We start from the raw sequence: 17,641 nt of genomic DNA, 5'->3' as shown, positions 1-17,641 counted from the left end.
TGTAACGTTTTTATACTTAGGGGAATAAATAAGATTGTATATAAACCTCCTTCCCTTATTTACCCTTTTTGTAAGTCAGAGACGGTAAGAAAAACTGGATGTGGCTGGTGGAAAGGAGTGGAGGGATGGCTGGGAATGACTGTGGGTGGTGGAGCAGGGGGAGTTGAGTGCACTCTTGTAGTAGTAGTGGTAGTAGTTGTCCCAGGCAGTCTGGCCGAACAGCCCCGAGTCCCTAAGGAAGGCCACAGCTGAGACCGGGCTTTCCCACAGAGCTCTCAAGGTGTGTATGTTGTGTTGTTGGTGTAGGTGATTGTGTGTAATGCAGTCTTGCATAATGTGCTTAATAGTATGGGGTGCTGTGTTGCAGATTGTGTGCAATGCAGTCTTTCGTAATGTGCTTAATAGTATGGGGTGCTGTGTTGCAGATTGTGTGTAAGGCAGTCTTTCTTAATGTGCTTAATAGTATGGGGAGCTGTGTTGCATCCTGACGGTACACTCTTGCTGCTTAACCCTGAGCCATTTGAGTGAACAGACCTTTCAGCCGCAAGCAAGCTAATGTCCTTAGGGTTGGGGGGCTCTGTCACTACCAAAACACAGTACATAAACCATCTGGTGATCTGGTGCCTCTTTGTGGTAAACAGTGCCTCATCAAAGTCCTTCCTATGGTGAGGTGCAGGAAAATACAAGATTTGGCCCCCAACTGGATGCCACTGCTGCTACACCCAAGAGTACAAAATGCCACTGTGTGTAGGCTCTTCATCAGTGCCAGTAGTCCCTGTGAAATGGACATTGTATGAAGAACAGCATTAGCAGAGGAAATTTGTCACGTTAAGTAATGTTTGTTGTGTGTTCAAGTGGATATCTTGGCATTTTAACAGTACTCTGAGATGGTCTGGCCATGTGGAGAGAATGGATAATGAGGGATTGACTAAAAGAGCTAGGTGGAAAGGAGGAAGAGGAGGAGACCAGGGATGAGGAGGAGGAGGAGACCAGGGATGAGTTGAAGAGTTGGATGGAGAGATTTATGAATGAGAGTGGTGAATTGGAGGAAGGGCACTCAGACAGCAGAGGACAGGGTGGCATGGAGGCACTAGTTTGTGGCTACACCCTCTGGGATTAAAATGTCTGGCCTTAGATATGAGGGGAGGAGGCTGCGAAAGGAATTCAAGGGGGGGTAGGAGGGACTATAATCATGGTGGTGGGAGTGGTAAAGCAGTTACAACCCCATGTTCAATCTGTGCGTGAACCCAGTGGGCTGCAGGTCAAAGCTGATCATTCACAGCCCACCACCATCCATTCGGTGGCCTGAAGGAAGATGAGAGGTCATATTAGTGCCACCACATGAAGGCGCCCCTAGCCAGCAGAGGTTAGTGAGGTGAAAGGACGGATAACACATTAACCCATTACTGCATGATATTTCTTGGTATTAACAACATTTTTCCCATTAGATCTATTTATTTCAATGTAACGATAATTTTTAACGTTCATCGACAAGAAAAATGTTGCGTATATGTATTTTTAAACAGATTTAGTGGTATTAGGTTTATTTATTTATTTTAAGAGAGAGTTTAGAGTGACAAGTATATTTGAATTTGGCAACTGTACATCCCCCCGCGCAGTATTTAGAAGGCGTTTGTGGTAACGGGTGTGGGATTGCTGTGGTTGACAGAAAAAGTAAGTTTATTATTATCTACCCGGTTTAGTTGCCTATTTAGCTACGTTTATTGTGTAGTCTAGACCCTGGCCAATATATATATTAATCGTAGCAGTCATTATAGGCGCTAAAGTATGAAATGGTGTGGCTGAAATCACACGAGAAGTTTGCATTTTTTATTCTTCTCCCCAAATTGAATCAGTACTGATGGATTGGCTTCTGTAATAAATAATTCGTGATAATTACATGTTATTGAAAGTTGCCTCCAAGTTGAGCAGTATCACCTCTACATAGTTCAAAAATTTATTGGGTTGCAGCGTAACCAATTTTGTACCTAATGTGTTTCAGGGTATTACTTCATCAGATTTCAAAATTCTGTCCCCTAGTCACTCCGGCCCTAGTCACTCTGGCTCTCACTCAGTCACTCTGGCCTCCCACTGTAGTCATTTTGTCCTCCCATCCTAGTCACTCTGGCCTTCCACGCTAGTCACACCAGCCTCCCACCCTAGTCACACTGGACCCACCCACGTTGTTCTGGCCTAACCTAACCCAAGACTTTCATAGGAGACATTTCTTTATTAGGTTATCAGGGAGGCTTCAGGGACTAGGGCTGGTGAAACTAGGGGCTGGAGTGACTAGGGGCAGAAGAACAAGGGACTGGAGTAACCTGTTTCTCTTCGTCATAACCCCAGGTGGGAGGAAAGGTTATAGTGGTGATGGTGATGATGATGATGGTGGTGGTGGTGGTGGTGGTGGTGGTGGTGGTGGTGGTGGTGCTAATGATGGCGATGTTTTTTTCTTTTTCCTAGTGCGAGATGCCGTACCACTTGCGAGTATCCGAGGAGGATGTGAGGAGGGAGTTGGCACTGCTGGGACACACAGGAGTATCAGACGACACCGTAGGCGCCATACGAAGAGGTACACACACACATACACACACACACACACACACACACAGGAATATCAGATGACACTGTGGCAGCCATACGAAGAGGTACACACACACACACACACACACACAGGAATATCAGACAACACTGTGGGCGCCATACGAAGAGGTACACACACACACACACACACACACACACACACACACACACGTCACATCATAGTCGATTCTTGTTTCAGCATCTCTTTATCTGTCTGTAGCCAGATGCCATAATTTATCTATCAGTAGCTAGACACCTTAATCTGTTGAGCCCAGGGTGATGTGTAGGGTATTTGTTTGAGGCCCCCTCTTATGGGATTAGTTTGTGTGTGTGTGTGTGTGTGTGTGTGTGTGTGTGTGTGTGTGTGTGTGTGTGTGTGTGTGTCACCTTAAGTTTGTACTATGCATTCCTTCACTTCACTTCGCTGTGTTCCTTTGTGTGTGTGTGTGTGTGTGTGTGTGTGTGTGTGTATGTGTGTGTGTGTGTGTGTGTGTGTGTGTGTGTGTGTCACCTTAAGTTTGTACTATGCATTCCTTCACTTCACTTCGCTGTGTTCCTTTGTGTGTGTGTGTGTGTGTGTGTGTGTGTGTGTGTGTGTGTGTGACACTAAGTTTGTGCTGTCCATTCACCTTACTTCACTTCACTGTCTTTCTTTGTTTGTGTGTGTGTGTGTAAATTAATAACCTCTTTTCCGCAGATCTCCTCAAGCTGATTAAGAACGACCTGCATAAACTGAGTCAGGAGCGATGGAGAAGAGAGAGAATCGACCCCATGCAAGACCCCAGGCACCAGCGTTTACCCGACACCTCCACACCACTCACCGACCTCAGCTATACACAAAAAGGGTGAGTTACAGGAGAGGTTGATGGAAAGGGAGAGCGAGGGTGAGGACGAGGTAATATGTGCGCTAACCTCAGATCTAGGGGGATTAAAAGACAGCTGGCATAGAACGTAGGTGGAGGAGTGCTGTCATCCGATTCTGTCTGACTGCTCTTCACATACAGGCAAGTCCTGGTTAATGAGCAGTCACGTAATGAGAAGTCACCAATATGAAGTCTTGGAATTTGCACCTGTTCAACGAGCAGATAAAAATCCGCACTTATAAGAATCGAGACGAGGGTTGCGCTGCAGCTGTCCGTCGTGTTTACCTTGGCGGCTAGGAAACGAGTTGCACGCTAGCTCTGCGAGCCTCTTCCCGCCTTATCTTCGTAAACATTCTTCCAACTCAGTCAGTCAAGGTCGGTCTTTTTTTTCTGTGCCCAGGATTACTGTATCACCATGTTTTCTAAGCATTCCATTGCCACACCTAGTGCTCCCAGTACTAAGCATGCTCAGCATTCAATATCTGCCTCCCAGAAACTGGAGATCATTAGGAAGCACAGTAGCGGTGTGCACGTGGCGGAGCTTTCTCTGCCTACAAGCTCTCATCCTCGACCGTGTGCATCATCCTGAAGAATGATCAGAAAGTCAGTTTTGGTGGTGTGGGGGGGGCTGCTTAGAGGCCTTGCTCCCTAACCCTATTTTTCCCATAAGTTCTTCACTTCCTTTAACGAGAATTTGGCTAACGAGCAAAATCCTTGCTTCCAATTAGCTCGTAAGATCGGGACCTGCCTGTACTGGTATGAATATAGCCGGGTGGGTGTGATGCTTGGGTATACAAATCTCTCTCAGCTCCCCCCCAGTCTCCCAAAAGGTGGATAGTGGACTGCTGGGAGAGGGCAACTTCATCCTGCAGTCCACTGGGTTCACATTTCAGTTGAATTTTGGGTACAACTACTACTGTTCAGCCTTGATAACATTCATGAAAACCAGAAATCATGATGGTGATAATGAAGCCTTCTTATGTAACATTCCATTTTACTTCTAACCCTATCAGTCAGAGGAAGTCATTTTTATATAACCACAGTCATTTTCAGGCAGCCTCATTGAGCTTAGGAGGATAATGTAGCAGTGAACAGCCATATCTCCTGCTCGTAACCTCAGCCGTAAAGAGAAAGGACTTAGGCTGCTTGATACTATGTTCACCTTTATTTATTTTTTTTCCATCCATGCACCCATCATCCAATCCTGTGTCGCCCCATTGAGGAGCGTAGGAACCCGGGGCTAGGCAAGTTGGTCCTGACATTTACGATTTTTTTTTCCTATTAAATAAGACAAATCTGGAAGCCTGCAAAAATTATCCCATCAAGAAAAAGCAAGAATAAAAATTTAGAGCCACTTCTTTCATGGTATCTAGACAAAGTGCATTTCAGAGAGTGGAGGTCATAGGCAGAGGGAAATACAGGTTGGTGATGACAGTTCTAGAGTTAGTCAGGTGCACACAAGGAGTTGAGAATTCACGGCTGGAGATTTTCAGTTTTATTCCGGGATTTATTTATGAAAGCGTGACCCATTGGATTGGGCAAATTCGGGCTGTCTGGACATTGCTACTCCTCACCCTGCCCTAGGGTGGGAAAGGAGGTCTGGATGATGATGATGATGATGATAATTGTACTGTTGTCAATGATTATGATGATGATAATAATGATAATGATAAGATGATAATTAGACTGTTGTTAATGATAATGAAGATAATAATAATACTGTACAGTAATAATAATAATAATAATAATAATGATGATGATGATGATTTATATATTTACTTTGGGGCCTACCTCTCTGCATATTTAGGTGGGAATGATGATGATGGTGATAATGATGATGACAATGATGATGATGATGATGATGATGATGAGCAAGAGGAGGAGGATAATTATGACGATGATGATACTTTGCAAAATCACAAATTCCCAGGTTATTAATAGTCACTTAAATTTCAACAGATATTCGAAGACTGGAAACTCACAGACATCGCCGTGGGAAGATGGCAGGTATTCCGGCGAGAGTGGCTATTCAGATGGTGACAGCCAAAACTCCAGCTGTTCCCAGAAGATACGTGAAGCAAGATATAAACAAACGTACGATGAAGTGGCCGGAAGAAAGCACAGGAAACCAGATGATGATGATAGTTGTTGGAGAGAGAGGGGAAAATTACCAGCAAGGATGCATGGAGGAGGAGGAGAGGAAGAGGATGATGGTTATTGGAGAGAGAAGGGGAAATTACCCACAAGGATGCATGGAAGAGGAGGAGAGGAAGAGGAGGAGGATGTTTATTGGAGAGAGAAGGGAAGATTACCCACAAGGATGCATGGAAGAGGAGGAGAGGAGGAGGAGAAGGAAGATGGTTATTGGAGAGAGAAGGGAAGATTACCAGCAAGGATGCATGGAAGAAGAGGAGAGGAAGAGGAGGAGGATGTTTATTGGAGAGAGAAGGGGAAATTACCAGCAAGAAGGCATGCAAGAGGAGGAGAGGAGGATTATTGGAGGAGAGAGAAGGGGAAACTATCAACAAGGGAGCATGGAAAACCAGAAGACGATGATGATAGTGACTGGAGGAGGAGGACAAGGAAATTACCACCCAGACACTCACAGGATAGGGAGGATGAGCGGATTGGAGCTGGTGTTGGACGTCCGAGAGTTGATGCGTGGGATGAAGACAGGAGGGACGGAGAGGCTGATGGAGGGAGGAAGAAATTACTGAGAAGAGGAAAGAAAGGAGATCAGATTAAAAGTAAGTTGTATTTTAGTGTCCTGGGGCTTGTGTTCCCATTTGTTAACTCCCTAACACCTTTTCCTCACCAGTTTATGGAAGCGTGGCCCATTGGATAGGGCAAATTTGGGCTGTGTGGACGTTGCTGTTCCTCACCCATCCCTAGGGTCGGAAAGGAGGTCTGGATGATGATGATGATGATAATGATGATGTTGATAATGATGATGTTGATAAAGATAATGATGATGATGATAATGATAATGGTGGTGATAATGGTGATGATAATAATGATTCATTTCATTTTCATTCATTGCCAGACGCCATGTATCCCAAACGGGGTGGCCAAGGGCTTAGAGTTAATTGTTTTACAGGGAGGGGCACTAATCCTCCACCAACCCAACTTGACACGTAGGGAGAACGTTATGCCAACAGCACCTGGTGTTCCCAGGCGGTCACCCATCCAAGTACTAACCAGACCCAACGTTGCTTAATATATGATGATGAATAAAGAATACCTGTTTCACCTCTTTCTTTTCAGGTGACATGCCTTCCTACCCCTCTCGCCCGGACCCCGTCAATCTGTACCACTTCTACAAGGCCCATTGGGACAAATTCAAAGTGCCTGGAGAGGACCCACGTTCAAAGTTACGCTGGGGAGTGCGAACAAGATTATTTTATGCCGAATAACACTCTCCCTTTATCATTATGTGCCTGGATTGTTTTCATCAGTCTCTCTCTCCGTGTGAAGGAGCGTTGTGGTGTGCATGTGGATGTAATGTGAAGGAACGTTGTGGTGTGGATTGATGTGGATGTGATGCATGTGGTGGATGTGATGTGATGTGATCTGACTGAGCGTGGATGTGATGTGAAGGAGCGTTGTGTTGTGGATGTCGATGTGATAGGAAGCGTTATGAGGAACACACTGAGGTTGTTTGGCCATGTGGAGAGGATGGAGAGTGAGAGACTGAGGAGGAGAGTATGTGAGTGAGGAGCATGTGGAGTTACATGGAGAGACAGACTGACAAGTGAGGAAGTGAAGGAGCGTTGTGGTGTGGATGTGGATGTGATAGGAAGCGTTAGGAGAAACACACTGAGGTGGTTTGACCATGTGGAGAGGATGGAGAGTGAGAGACTGACGAGGAGAGTGTATGTGAGTGAGGTGGAGGGGAGAAGAGGGAAGGGGAGGCCAAGGATGAGATGGAGGAATGGAGTGGAGAGGTGTATGAGAGAGGGGTGTATGAGCTGGGAGCAGGGCAGTGAAATGGCGGAGGAAAGAGTGACATGGAGGCGTTTTGTCTGCTGCCACCCATTGCAGGATTAGGGTGTCGTGTTATAGATATATAGATAGATAAATAGATAGTTTTCATCTGTCTATCTATCTATTGCCAGACGCCTTAATCCTGTAAGGGGTGGCCACAAACAAATTGCCTCCATGTTATCCTGTCCCTCGCCATTTCACTGCCCTGCTCCCAGCTCACATCCCCCTCTCTCATATACCTCTCCACTCCATCTCTCCATCTCATCTTCAGCCTCCCCCTCCCTCATGTCAGTAGCAAGAATGAAATAAGTATGTCATAAGAGTGATATGGTTAATGATGAACAAGGCCCCTCTGTGCTGAGTAATCCATAGGGGTCTTGGTAATCTGCTGGTATATATCGCTCCTCAGAGACTTAATGTGCAAGGGTTTAAGTCCAGGGAATGGCGGGAGGTGTTTTTATCAACTCCCTAATGCAAGAGTTAACCTGTACTCCCAGTCCTTCATTTATGTACCAGGTCAGCTCTGGAACTGTCTCCCTCTGTCTGTATTTCCTACTTCCTATGATCTCCAGTCTTTCAAACGCAGTGTGTCCAGGCATCTCGAAATGAACGGATCTTGAATTTGGCTCTTTTTTGTATTGTTTTTGTTTTTTCTTGGAAGGAACGGTTTTGCCGGCTTCTGGCCTTTGGTTCCTTCTTCCTTGCATAAAAAGAAAAACCTATACTCTTTTTACTTTAACTTGGCCTAAATTTGACATGTCTCCATCTTGAATGCTGAATTGTAATGAGGTTTAACACTAGAATATGATGCTAGTCACAAAGAAGTGCGGTGGAATGTGTGTAGAGCTGTAGCATTGTCCTTTTATTTTAACTTGGGCCAAATTTGACATGTCTCCATCTTGAATGCTGAAGTATAACAAGAGATTAATGGTAGAATATGATGCTAGTCACAAAGAAAGACTGACTACGAGGGTGTATGTAGGTGAAGTGGAGGGAGGGAGAGGGAGGGGAGGACTGAGGATGAGGTGGAGGAATGGAGTTGAGAGGTAAATGAGGGAGGGGGGAGTGAGTCGAGGGGAGGGCAGTCAAATGGTGGGTGACAGAGTGACTTGGAGGCATTTTGTCTGTGGCCACCCTTTGCGGGATTAGGGCGTCGGGCTTTAGATAGATAAACAGATAGTCACAAAATGGTGGTGTGGAATGTATGTAGAACTGTAGTATTTTCTTTTTCTTGCACTAACCCACGTGAAAGAAGCTGCAAAAGTACGAAAATCTGGGCCAAGTTAAAGTGAAGAGAGTATAGTTTAACACTAGAATATGATGCTAGTCACGAAGAAGTGCCGTGGAATGTGTGTAGAGCTGTAGCATTGTCCTGCCACTGAGCCATGAGAAAGAAGCTGCAAAAGTACAAATATCTGGGCCAAGTTAAGGTGAAGAGAGTATAGTTTAACACTAGAATATGATGCTAGTCACGAAGAAGTGCTATGTAATGTGTGTAGAGCTGTAGTATTGTCCTGCCACTGAGCTACGTGAAAGAAGCTGCAAGAGTATGAAAATCTGGGCCAAGTTAAGGTGAAAAGAGTATAGCCTAGCCTCAGCTTCCTACTACACCCCTTCTGGCTTTGAAAGGGGTAATGTTGGGTTGACTTGACATTGTGATAATCGTATTTCTTTATCATTATATTGGGAAGATATTATGATAAAGTTGTAGATGTTATTATGTGGTGTTGGGCTGTGTATATATAACATCAGATGCCTTTCTAACCATCATTATCATTATTATTGTTATTATCGTCATTTTCATCACCCTCATCATCATCATCATCATCATCGTTATCATTATTATTACTGTATTATTATTATTATTATTAGTTATTATTATTATTATCATCACCATCATCATTATCATCATCATCATCATCATCAGTCATCATCATTATCGTTATCATTATCATCATCATCATCATCATCATCATAACCTGAAATGACGGGGTTCATCGGGACCCAGAAATATTGCAAGAAGAAGCACAAAGATAGAACTTTTAAAAACATACTCAGTAAAATGGGACACATGCTCATTCACCCATCATTTAAGCCCATGGAATCCTGGCTTCACCTCAGACACAGCCATCTGCTCAATTTTACTCTAAGGTGTAATAAAAGACAAAGGTTTGCTTACTATCTCATTGCCTCTTCACACTTATGTCTTATCCTGCACATTCCTTCCTGATGCATCATATAAAAGAGAAATATCTTGTTCGTTTTTGTTCGTTCGTTTTTGAAGGCTCTAACATACATGCATGCGTTTGCCTTGTTCACCTAATGGCGGCTCTCCATGCTGCTCGATCTCTGGAAGCTTCCCTATTTGGTCCCATATCCCTGAGGCCACACTCAATGACCTCGTCCCAGGTCCTTTTCGGTCCGCCTCTCACTGCCCTACCCCCAGCATTAACACTTCTCACTTCCTGCACCCAGTTATCATCCCCCATCCTCTCCACATGCTCAAACCATCTCAGTCTACCTCTCCTCATCACACCACCAATACACTCCAGTCCCATCCTACCTCTCAACTCTTCCATTGTAAACCCAGCCTCCCCAGGCCTCGCACTCGGAGCGCACTGCACATCCACCTAATCATTGCCATTTCTGTACATTTGAGCCTGTGAATATCCTCCTCCTTTACTGCCCTGGTCTCACTACCATACAGCATTACATTCCCAACACATGCTGCATATAAAGATCCCTTAGCATGGCGGGAGAGCCCATTTAATGTCAGGAGAGAAACATACCAAGCCTCTCCTACAGATATATTAGTCAGCAGAGGAAAGTGAGAAGTAGGAAAGGTGAAATGGGTCAGCTTTTGCCCCTGATTGCACTGTATTCTCAACTTAATACATACTGGAGAAAGAAACACCGATGTGGGACTTAGTGTGTATTGACGTTTTGCCTCGTGGCTTCCTCAGAATACAATTGCATATTCTTAACTTACACCCAGCACCTATTTGATACCACATAGGGACCAAAGTGTAATGTAAACCTAAATATACAGCAGCCATTGCCTTATAGATTTACTTAATATATACTGCATGCATATATATATATATATACATTTTTACTGTAACCATTGCCTTGTAAACTACTCCTGATGTTAATTCAGCATGTGTATGTATTCACTTCTTTGACGTTTTATATTTTTTGTAGGAATGAAATATATTTTACACAATTGTCTGATTGGATATACATTACCTTTAAACGGAATGTGCAGTATTTAACACTTATTATAATATTAAGTTGTTGTAAGAGCTGTCAGTTTCTTTAATCATCATCTTTCTCTTTATCTGTAGCCAGACACCATATTCCTGTAAGGGGTGGCCACAAACAAATTGCCTCCATGTCGCCCTGTCCCCTGCCATTTTGTTGTCCTACCCCCAGCTCACACCCTCTCTCTCATATGCCTCTCCACTCCATCCTTCCATCTCATCCTTGGCCTAGTATGTGCTGGAAAAATAGGATGGCGTGGATTTCAAAACCATCCATGTATTTATAACCAGATGCTTTGATCCTGGAGGGGATGCCCATGAATGAACTGCCTCTACATTGTTCCATACGTTTCCATCAGGTAATCCTCCCTGACTCCCTCCATCCCACTCTACCATCACATATACAGTCATTTCATTCATTCATTCATTATCTAATCATTTGTTGCCCCATGAGGAGCGAAGGAGCCTTTGGCTAGGCAAGTTGGTCCTGAGTTTAAGATGAGTGACCAGCCTCACTCATCCCTGGGTGGCATTTCATTAGCAATAAACCCCAACCACTCCTTGGATATAAACCTGCACCGGCTCAATCCGATTGGAGTGCCGTAATTACCCACTAAACAACCAGGTGCCAAAATTTGATTATATGGTTACCACCCAGCGTAGTAAATGGTTTCCTTGTGTACGGGAAACCATTTGGCTTGTCACTCAGTGTAGAGCAACCTGTAGACAGAAGGAAGAGGAAGGAATGAAGGAGAGAGAAGAGGAAGGAAGAGAGGAAAGGGTAGTTGCCCGAGATCAGCTCTACATCGAGTGAGTGGATGGTGAGCACCTCCACCTACACTTACGCACAGGAAAATTTTATATATATATATATATATATATATATATATATATATATATATATATATATGTATATATTCTAATGTATGGTACTCTGCCTCTCTGACATCAAAATTGTGACATATCAGGGCATTTTTCCCTCCATTGCTTCCTACTACGATCAGACAAGAAAGACTACCAGAACATCTACATAACAGGCCGAGGATGAGATGGAGGGATGGAAAGGTTATGAGGGGGCTGTGAGCTGGGGGGAGGGCAGTGAAATGGCGGGGGCAGGGCGAATGGAGGCTATTTTGTGGCCATCCTATATGGGAGTGACGAGTTTTAGAACAGATAGGCCACAGCTTCACTGTTAGACGATTTTTACTCGAATGATCTTACAACTGACATCTCCCCTTCATGAATGTCGAGTTGTAACAATAGATTAACACTCGCGTAGGGTGCTTGTCAAGAAGTGCCATGGCAAGGGTGTAGAGCCATAATGTATTGTCACAGTAAGGAAATAAGTGACGCCCTTGGTTTGAAAGTTAAAATTCAAATTGGAAAAGGGAAAGCAAGTATTTGATTTGATTAGTTTGGATTCCCATATTAGAGTCATGTCACTGGCAACATAGGGAGGGGTAGACATATACTATCTCTGTCACATGCTTTAGAGATCTTTAAATACAGGGGGTCTGCTTGATGCCTTCCTTTCTTGATTTGCATGCAACCGTTAACCTGCTCCGAGTCATGACGCCGATGCCACAATAGCTGGGCAGCTTTTCATCATCGATTTTAGTCTGAGGACATCATTTTTGTCACTTACTACTACCATATTACTTTATCCAGCTTAGGAGAGCGCTTTTTGTTACTGAAAGTCTAACTTAAGGAAGGATTAATGAAGAATTAGCACCAAGACATGGGTATATGGCGCTGGAGGAGTTGAGGGAAAATAAAGGTCAGAAGAAACACGCAAATATCGAGACGAGAGGTAGGATAGAGGAAGACAGTAGGGAAAGAAAGACTGGAGACAAAAAAGCCCCTTTTATTCGCCTCTTATGACAAGCAGAGATACAGAGGAAGTATTCTTTCCCCTCACCCCCTCCCATGGGGGTAAGCCTTACCTAAGCCACAAGTAAACCCTTCAGTTTGACGAGTCTCTTGAGCCTAACAAGACAGTGTGGGGATAGAAAAGAAAGCTATGAAGGATACTGTCGACAAGATGAATTTAAAGAAACGTCGCCAGCATTTCAGGGGCATAATGCTTGGTGCTGTGCAGAAGAAAACTAGTTCCTACAAAGAAACTCACTTGAATTACTTTTCGATATATTATTTGTGTGAGGAAGTCAAATCAAATACATCAACAAATACTTTCGGATGCATCTACAAGTGTTTATGGAAGCATGGGTCTCTAGACGCATGACTTTGGTTTGAAATTTGAAGTTTTGCGGAGCAATATCGCCTAGAGGAAGAGCATCACGCCAGTCGAAATTCAGACGTGAAAGGAGGAGGGTTGAGTCACTTTATTGCGAACATCATGGCGGGTTCCTCCCCACCATGGCTGCCGTTAATTCTCATGGCCCTCCTTGTCACCTGTGGGAAGATTTTTGGCCAGGAGAACAAGTTTGAAAATGTTGGCGGACTGACTTGCTCGCAGATGTGCCAGATGACCCGGGAGGATCAGCAGATGAAGGATATTCAAGTCAGTTGCATAGTTTGAATTTTGGTTATTATCTTTCGTGCCAAACTCATCCCCGTTTCTCATCTCTCTCTTCTGGAAACTTTGAGCCTTAAAAAAAACATGAAAACCAGGTTGTTGCTATCTATCCATCTATTGCCAGACGCCTCAATCCCGTTTGGGGTGGCCACAAGCAAATCGCCTCCAAGTCGCCCTGTCCCCCGCCATTTCACTGCCCTGCACCCAACTCATAACCCCCCTCTCTCATATACCTCTCCACCCCATCCCTCCATCTCATCCTCGGCCTCCCCCTCCCTCTTCCCCCCTCCACCTCACTCACATACACTCTCTTAGTCTCTTCGTCAGTCTTTCACCCTCCATCCTCTCCACATGGCCAAACCACTACTTCTAGTAAAATAGTTTCAGCCCAAAACAGAATTACGAGATTTTGATGTTTCTTCGGTATTTTAGACAGTTTAAGATATTTCTTCTATGGCATTTTCCCCAGCAAATTATTTTTTATTTTAGTCCAGAAAATAACCTGACCTTCAAGAGTATAATAGTAATAATTTGCGGCGGAAATGCCATCTAAGAAAAATGTCGGTTATCTAATTTACCGAAAAATCGGATCAGAATCTCGTAATTCTGTTTTTGAGTGAAACTAAAATAATACCCTACTCTTTGCAGCCCCAGGTTCATGCAAAATGTGAACCCAGTGGACTGCAAACCATCAATATGTCTTGCCAGTCGCCTCAATCCCGTAAGGGGTGGCCACAAACAAATTACCTCCATGTCGCCCTGTCCAACGCTTACTCTCCTTAAACCCAGTTCACACCCCCCTGTCTCATATACCTTTCCATCCCTCCATCTCATTTTGGCCTCCCCCATCCCTCTCCCCCCCCTCCACATCACTTGCATACACTCCTAGTTAGTCTCTCGCTCTCCATCTACATGCAAGCAGTCTCCATTTTACAGTCGACCAACCTCCACTCAAGGATGGTGAAGTAGTTGAGTGTTGTCAGTAGCTGCCCAGTTATATCAGTGCAACCACGTGAAGGCGCCCCACTCCTAGACAAGGCGTTAATTAAGGCTTTAACTTATATATAACGACTCTACAGTATGTTAAAAAGTATCCAATGCTGATATATGGAGGTCCGTAGACAGCGATTTTTTTTTTTTTTTTTTTTTTTTTTTTATGTGTCCGACTCAGGGCATAGGCTTCACAGCCTGCTATCAAGGCCCAGCAGTCCTCCTACATACCATACACCTCTACATGTCACCACTTCGGCGCTAACACCCACAGTCCATATTGAATACATGCTAGGGCTGTCTCATGCAGGACTGGTGTATTGGTATTAGCGGGGGTATTTTTACGACATGTCGGCGGGTCTTCTGGTAGATCAGTAAAGCCTGATTTAATGAAATTCAAATCCTTAAACTGTTCCCTGCCCCAGCCGGGATTCGAACCTGGGTCCGTCAGGACTGCAGGCCACCTCTCTACCGATTGAGCCACCGCCTAGTTTGCAGTACTCTCGCAAGGTTTTCAAAATCTTGGGGTTTATCCATGAATACTGACAAATGTGTACACCAGAGATTTACCTGTCAAAAATATCCCATGGGAAGAACGTGGCCTGTCTGGCATGTACTACCTGAATGATCTACCAATTCCTCTGAGGAACTCCGTATCTGACCTGGGAGTACTGATGGATTCCTCAATTAAATTTCACCAGCATATTTCAAACTTGGTTCATAAAGCTGGAGCTTTGTCGAACGGTATTCTGAAGTCCACAGTAAATCGCGATGCCTCATTCCTGATCCCCCTATGTATCTGCCACATCCGTCCATTGCTGGGGTACTCCTCATCGTTGGACGAAGTCTATACAGGGGCTTGAAAACCTTGACTGTGCGAGGAGATTGATGGCTTTGAACTTATTCTCCGTTCAGGGGAAACTGCTTCGACATGACATCATCAAACACTGGCAAATATGTCATGAAAACACCTCACTGACCCTAGCTGATTTGTTTGCCTGTCCTCTTTACCCAACTACTCGAGGACACCAGTTCAGGATTGCCCACTCCCGATGTCAGCTTGACGTGCGTAACATTCTTCAATATCAGATGCGTATCTCTCTGGAATTCCCTGCCCGACTCTTGTTTCTATTCAGGACCTGGCTTCCTTTAAAGCAGCTCTCATTTCTCATCTTGGCGACTGCATGTTCCAGTTCCATTAACTGTTGTGATATTTTTTCTCTCTTGCCGTATCGCTATTTACTTTTTCCCTCTTGCCCTATTGCTATCTACATCTTCTCTTGCCCTATTGCTATCTGCATTTTCTCTTGCCCTATTGCTATCTACTTTTTCTCTTGCCCTATTGCTACCTACTTTTTCTCTCTTGCCCTATTGCTATCTACTTTTTCTCTTGCCCTATTGCTACCTACTTTTTCTCTCTTGCCCTATTGCTATCTACTTTTTCTCTCTTGCCCTATTGCTATCTACTTTTTCTCTCTTGCCCTGTTGCTATCTACTTTTTCTCTCTTGCCCTATTGCTATCTACTTTTTCTCTCTTGCCCTATTGCTATCTACTTTTTCTCTCTTGCCCTATTGCTATCTACTTTTTCTCTTGCCCTATTGCTATCTACTTTTTCTCTTGCCCTATTGCTATCTACTTTTTCTCTTGCCCTATTGCTATCTACTTTTTCTCTTGCCCTATTGCTATCTACTTTTTCCCTCTTGCCTTAATGCTCTCTGCCCTTGTCCCCCCATTTCACTCTTCTGCAAGTAGTTACTCCTTGGCTGCTTATAGTAGACCTTCCAGCCTATATCTTTGCTTTCTTCTTTCTTACCCATTTGCTATTTTCCGTGGCCTGGCGCATCAGAAGTGTGTGGCTTCCGTGGGCCCTTCCTTCGGCCGGGCTCAGGCTCCGGGAAGCCCACCAGGTAAGATGGGTGTGTGGGGGGGAAAGGAATGAATAATTGATGCAGGATAGACATTGATAACCCGTGTCAATTTCCTTCATAAGAGCCTGAGATAAATTCCTTCACAAGAGTTAATTTCCTTCATAAGAGAGAGTTTTTCCTTCATAAGAGCCTGAGATAATTTCCCTAATAAAAGAGTTAATTTCCCTCATGAGTCTAAGAGTTAATTTCCTTCATAAGAGTCTGAGAGTTAATTTCCTTCATAAGAGTCTAAGAGTTAATTTCCATTATAAGAGCCGTAGTTAATTTCCTTCATAAGAGTAAGAGTTAATTTCCTTCATAAGAGCCGTAGTTAATTTCCTTCATAAGAGTCTAAGAGTTAATTTCCTTCATAAGAGCCTTAGTTAATTTCCTTCATAAGAGTCTAAGAGTTAATTTCCTTCATAAGAGTCTAAGAGTTAATTTCCTTCATAAGAGCCTTAGTTAATTTCCTTCATAAGAGCCGTAGCTAATTTCCTTTATAAGGGTCTCAGTTCATTTCCATAAGAGCCTTAGTTAATTTCCTTCACAGAGCCTAAGAGTTAATTACTTTCATAAGAGCCTAAGAGTTAATTTCCCCCGTAAGAGAAAAGGCTGTATTATAGTAGGGTTAGGAAGTTTACTAACACATCTTCCTGACCGATTTATTTCTGACTCTGCTCCGTTACTATATTTTTGCGTTACTCATGCAGTCTAGGTCGTTATTGAAAGGACAAGCAGGGGATAGTAATGAGTAATTTGGAAGAATAAATCGCTAAGGAAGAGGTGTTAGGGCGTTATTCTAGTAGAGTTAGGAAGCTTACTAACACCTGTTCCTTACCGATTTATTTCTGATTCTGATTCGTTACTATATTGCGTTTCTCATACAATCCATTTCGATATTGAAAAGACATAAGCAAACCAGGGAATAATGAGCAGTTTGGAAAACAAATTGCTAAGGAAGAGGTGTTAGGGCATTATTCTAGTAGATTTAGGAAGCTTACTGACACCTGTTCCTTACCGATTTATTTCTGATTCTGCTTCGTTACTGTATTCGTGTGTGTTATGCAATCTATGTCGATACTGAAGGCATAAGAAGCAAACCAGGGAATATTAATGAGTACTTTGGAAAATAAATCGCTAAGGAAGAGGTGTTAGGTAGAGTTAATTTTCCTCATAGGAGTCTAAGTGTTATTTTTATTATTAATTTTTCAGGCGTGTATAAAGGGATGTGAAGTGTGGAGGAGCCTCTTGGGTGGTGGACCTCTGGAGGGAATGCGTAATACTTGTTATACCAGTAAGTATTTTGCGCACACCATCCACTCACTTGATGTATTGCGTAGTACCTGTCACCAGTAAGTATTGGGCGCACACCATCCACTCACTTGATGTATCGCGTAGTACCTGTCACCAGTAAGTATTGGGCGCACACCATCCACTCACTTGATGTATTGCGTAGTACCTGTCACCAGTAAGTATTAGGCGCACACCATCCACTCACTTGATGTATCGCGTAGTAC

At 43.8% G+C, this 17,641-nt stretch overlaps 1 long non-coding RNA gene across 1 annotated transcript; it reads left to right on the top strand.

Annotated features, from left to right (window-relative positions):
• Positions 1 to 1,639: 1,639 nt before the first annotated feature.
• Positions 1,640 to 3,310, top strand: LOC145399217 (uncharacterized). Its single transcript, XR_013897246.1, has 3 exons — positions 1,640 to 1,674; positions 2,464 to 2,572; positions 3,281 to 3,310. It is a non-coding gene; the product is annotated as an uncharacterized LOC145399217 (long non-coding RNA).
• The last annotated feature ends 14,331 nt before the right edge of the window (positions 3,311 to 17,641 follow it).

The sequence above is a fragment of the Coenobita brevimanus genome, chromosome 48 (assembly GCF_032717465.1).
Source record: "Coenobita brevimanus isolate Jiangsu-jjx chromosome 48, ASM3271746v2, whole genome shotgun sequence".
In the NCBI taxonomy this organism is placed as follows: Eukaryota; Metazoa; Arthropoda; class Malacostraca; order Decapoda; family Coenobitidae; genus Coenobita; species Coenobita brevimanus.
This window is presented reverse-complemented; position numbering and strand designations above follow the sequence as displayed.